The sequence below is a fragment of the Pteropus vampyrus genome, unplaced genomic scaffold, assembly GCF_000151845.1.
Source record: "Pteropus vampyrus isolate Shadow unplaced genomic scaffold, Pvam_2.0 Scaffold141, whole genome shotgun sequence".
Classification (NCBI taxonomy): domain Eukaryota; kingdom Metazoa; phylum Chordata; class Mammalia; order Chiroptera; family Pteropodidae; genus Pteropus; species Pteropus vampyrus.
The window spans coordinates 4,221,561-4,226,709 of NW_011888922.1; the positions used below are offsets into that span (position 1 = coordinate 4,221,561).

Consider the following 5,149-nt stretch of genomic DNA (forward strand, 5'->3'; position numbering starts at 1 on the left):
CGACAGGTCAAGGTTTGATTTCTGGCTCTGTCGCCTACTTTCCGGAGCCTTAAACAAAAGACTTGATTCACGTGCCTCACAGGTGTCATGGCAATATGTGTAAAGTTTCTGACACATAGTAGATGTTTCGTAAGTCATGGTTTCTTATCATCAAAGACAATGACTGCTATATTTTTCTTTGGATTAAACAATAAGATAGTTTCTTTACAATCATGAAATGACATAATCAGTAAGTTGATAGAGAAGGCAATTTGGCTACAACCTAAAATGCTTTACATATACTTGCCCTTTGACCCAGAAATGTCACTTCTTGGGAATTACCTACAAATGTATTCCCATATGTGAGAAATTATATATGCACAAGATATTCACTGTAGCAAAAAATTGGAAGGCACCAAAATATCCAACACTAGGGAATTGTTTAAAAAAATTGCAATGTACCCATCAGATGGGATGCTATGAAATCAAGAATGACATGGCTCTATGTACAGGCTCTATGTACATGGCTCTACTTTCCATATTAAAAAAAAAAAGCAGTGTAGAACAGTGTGGAAAATGTTACAATTTGTGGAAAAACTAAAGAGAAAGGCTATATATATATAAGTACCTATTGCGCACTGAGTATCTCTGGAAAGAAATGCTAGAAACTGTTTTCGGACATTGTCTCTGTGTAGGGGCTGCCAAGCTGGGCTCCAGACATGGGAAGAAGGCTGGTTTCTCACTGACTACCCTTTTTGAATGTTGAATGATGTGAATGTATATTGATTAAATTTTTAATTAATTTAAAAAATGAACACCTGAAGATATTCAATCTCAGTGGTAACATCTTTCCAAAGATGACATACAGATAGCCAACAGATATATGAAAAGATGCTCGACATTACTAAACATCAGGAAAATGCAAAGCAAAACACAATAAGTCTACGGCCATGCCACCCTGAACACGCCCGATCCCGTCTCATCTCGGAAGCTAAGCAGGGTCGGGCCTGGGTAGTCTTCCCACCTAGGAAGACCTGGTGCGGTAGGCGTAGAAAAAACAAACCCACAATGAGATATCACCTCATACCTGTTAGAATGGCTATTATAAAAAAGAACAAGAAATAACAAGTATTGGTGAAGGTGTGGAGAAAAGGGAACCATTGTGCACTGTTGGTGGGAATATGAATTGGTACAGCCACTGGAAAACAGTATGGAGGTTCCCTAAAAAATAAAAAATAGAATTACTATATGATCCAGCAATCCCACTTCTGGGTATATATCTGAAGGAAATGAAAAGATGATCTCAAAGAGATATCTGTAACCCCATGTTTATTGCAGCATTATTAACAATAGCTGAGATAGGGAAGCAACTTAAACATCCATCGATATATGAATGGATAAAGAAAATGTGGTAAATATATACAATAAAATATTATTAGTCATAAAAAAGAAGGAAATTCTGCCATTTGCAACACCATGGATGAACTTTGAGGGTGTTATGCTAAGTGACATAAGTCGGACAGGGAAAGACTAATAATACTATGTGATCTTATGTATATGTGAAATCTAAAAAATAAAAATTAAAAATTAAAATAATTTAAAAAGCCAAACTCTTAGAAACAGAAAGTAGATTGGTGGTTTCCAGAGAGGTTGAGGGGTGGTAGAAATGGGTGAAGGTCAAAAGGTACAAACTTCCAGCTATAAGATGAATAAGTCCTGGGGAATCTAATGTACAATATGGTGACTATAGTTAACCATGCTGTCCTGTATACTTGCAAGTTGCTAAGAGAGCAGATCTTAAAAGTTCTCACCATGTCTATGGCCATGCCACCTTGAACGTGCCCGATCTTGTCTGATCTCAGAAGCTTAGCAGGGTCGGGCCTGGTTAGTACTTGGATGGGAGACCACCTCGGAAGACCAGGTGCTGTAGCGGAGGTGAGGGGAGTTCTCACCACATTCACACAAAAAAGAGTAACTATGTGAGGTGATAATGTGTTAACTAATCTTATTGTGGTCATTATTTTGCAAACAAACATATCCTAAGTCATCACACTGAATACCTTAAACTTGTACAATGTCATATTTCAATTATATCTCATCAATGAAGCTGGGGAAAAAAATCTCAGTCATAATAAAGGAAAGACAAATTAAAACAATGAGATTATACTTTTCACCCATCAGATTGGCCAGCATTTTCACGTCTGGTGTCAAATGCTGGTTCACGCTGGTCCTGTCATACCTTGTTAGCAGCAGAGTAAACTAACTTTCAAACAACTTCGTCATATCCAGTAAAATGTACTTGCCTATGATCACACAATTCCATTTTCCAGTGTCAGCTCAAAGCCAAAGGTAGAACCGTGTCCTGCCATAGCTGGACATGAGCTCTGCAGCAGCAGCAGCAGGTACTTCTGCAGAGGCCTGGGACCAGACGGGAGGTGCTGGTCAAAGGACACTGGACTTGCTGTACTGTTTCCAATTTTTTTTTTTTTAATACAAGGAGAATGTACTCATGCAATACTTACATAATTAAAAGTTAAAAATTCAAAATATTTTACAAACATGGTCCTCAGGAAATGTGTGGGAAAAGAAAGAAAATGAGAGGAAAAAAACGTTTCAATTGCCTAAGGTAACCATCTTGACATTTTAGTCATTTTTCCTCCATTGTTTTTAGTGCGTAGTTTACCCTTGTGCAGTGTTGAGAAGGTACACAATTTTGTATTCTATTTTTCTCATTAACTTCATAACTTAGCCTTGGCTAACATCTGTGACAGGTCTAAGATCTTTCTCAATGGCCTGAGGGAAGGAAGGCAGGTGGGCAAGAGGTGGAGGTGGGACGGAGAGTTCTCTGTGCTCTAGGTACCCATAGGGAGAGTTTCTCAACCTCGGCACTCTTGACATTTTGATCTGGATAACAATTGGTAGTGAGGAGCTGTCCTGTGCACTGAAGGATATTTAGCAGCATCCCTGGCACCTCTACCCACTAAATGCTGGTAGCAACACCCCATTCCCAATTATGACAACCAAAAAAGTCTCCAAACATTGCCAAAAGTCACCTGGAGGTAGGGTTGCTAGATTTAACTAATAAAAATAGAGGACACCCGGGTTAAATTTGAATTTGGATTTCAGATAAACACCAAATAACTTTTTTAGTATAAATACGGCTCAAAGAAGATACTGGCTGGGGGACATACTTATACTGAAAATTTACTTGTTTATCTGAAATTCAAATCGAACTGAGTGGCCTATATCTTATCTGGCAAAATCTAGGGGTGGCGGTGGAGGGGTTGCCCTCCTTTGACAGCCTCTGCCATAAGATACCAGACATAAAGGAGAAGATAGAAGACATCCTTGCTTGCTCCGTGGGGCTTACAGTCTCACCATGGAGAACAAACAGCAGGATGTTGTACTGGGTGCCTGGCTGGTTGGGCCCTTCAATTCCTGTTCTGCTTCTCCCTCTTCCTCCAACTCAAACTGCTACTCCAAGGGTTTCCGTGACCTATTCACACTCTGTCTTCCACAGGCAGAAGTCACTGAAACCCAAAGAACAACGCTGAGCCCCCCTCTAGTGGGCAGGTATAAAAGGCCAGCGGCCTCCTGGGTTCCAAATCTCCCCAAGAAGCACACCTTGGTCTCTGGCAGAGCTTTGAAGGGAAGTTCATGGGGCCTCCTACACTCAGGGTTTGGGGAGGTGAGGGCCCTGGAGGTGGGCCCACCGTGCCTGTCAGGGATCTCTGGGAGAGGGGAGCAGACTCAGAAGCTGGAGGCAGTGGGTGAGACTACTCAGTCATTTGATAGTTTATTAAGCACTCACTATATGCCAGGAGCTGTGCGAAATGCTGGGAAGGCATCAGCCATCAGGCCGAACGGGTCTCTGCTCAGGTGGACGGGTATGGAAGGTGCAGGCAGGGTGCATCAGAGCCAGCCAGCAGAGGGCATCCCAAGGACCAGCCTGCCAAGTCTGGAGGGCAGAGGGGTGATCCAGTGGGTGGTGAGTCCAGCTCTAAACGTATGTGGAGTCCAAGGTGCCTGAGACATCCAGGACAGATGTCCAAGAGGAAAAAGATCTGCGTGCCCGGGCTTGGGGGAGAAATGTGGGCAGAAGCCCTGGGGCAAAGGAGGCAAGAGGTGGTAAGAGAGAGAAGAAGGTGAGGACAGAGACTGGGAGCTTGGTGTTCATGGTCAGTGAGAGAGACTTAGAAGAAGTGGTCAGAGGGATTGGCATTGGGAAGCCAGTGGCGAAGAGTTCCCAGGAGGGAGCCTGAGAGGCAGGCTAGCTGGGGATGGCAATGGAGGACACTGAAGACACTAGTCAGCACAGTTCTGGGCTTCACACTTTAGGATGAACATTCACGGGCAGAGAAGATCTAGAGGAGAACCAGGTGTCATTAGGCGAAATGTTTAAATGAACTGGGGAGGCCAGCATGAGAAGGGAGCCTCCCAAGGCCATGAGCCACCGTAGCTGCAGCCCCTCAGACTCAGAGTGTCTAGGGTGGCAACGCAGGTATACCCTCTGCCTCTCGCTCACTTTGCTCCAATCCAGCTGGTCCCTGTGCTGGTCCTTGGACATGTCAGAGGACTCCTACCTCAGGGCCTTTGCACCTGCTTTTTCCTCCGCCTGAACACATCCCCAGTACATTCTCATCTCCTTCAGGCTCTTATTCACATGTTATCTTCCCCATTACGCCTTCCTTAACTATCAGTGTGAAATGGCAACACCCCTCCAAGCATTACCTAGTTCCCTCCTTTATTTTTCTCCATAGCACATTTATCACTGTTTAATAAAACCTATACTAAATCTAAGAATCTTTTGGTTTGATCTGAGTGGATACTATGTTCACATGGTTCAAGATTCAAAGCTGTGCCCAGTCTTTTGCTATTACAAATAGCACTGCAATCAACAACCTTGTGCCTGCGTCATTTTACTGTGCAGATGAAACTCTACCCTAAAATCCTAGAAGCCCAGAAATGGCATTGCTGGGTCAAGGGGTAAATGCATTTATAATTTTATTTGACTTATTAATTTTTTTCCTGTTCTCCTGACTAGAATATAAGCTCTAGGAGAGGGCAGGAATCTTTAAAATTTTATTCATTGCTATATCCCAAGCATTTCAAACACAGCTCAGCACTTTGTAGGTGCTCAATAAATAAAACATTGAACGAATGAATTAAC

At 42.8% G+C, this 5,149-nt stretch overlaps 1 pseudogene; it reads left to right on the top strand.

Moving 5' to 3' along the window:
* Nucleotides 1-1,793: 1,793 nt before the first annotated feature.
* LOC111744817 lies at nucleotides 1,794-1,912 on the top strand (annotated as a pseudogene).
* Nucleotides 1,913-5,149: the final 3,237 nt, after the last annotated feature.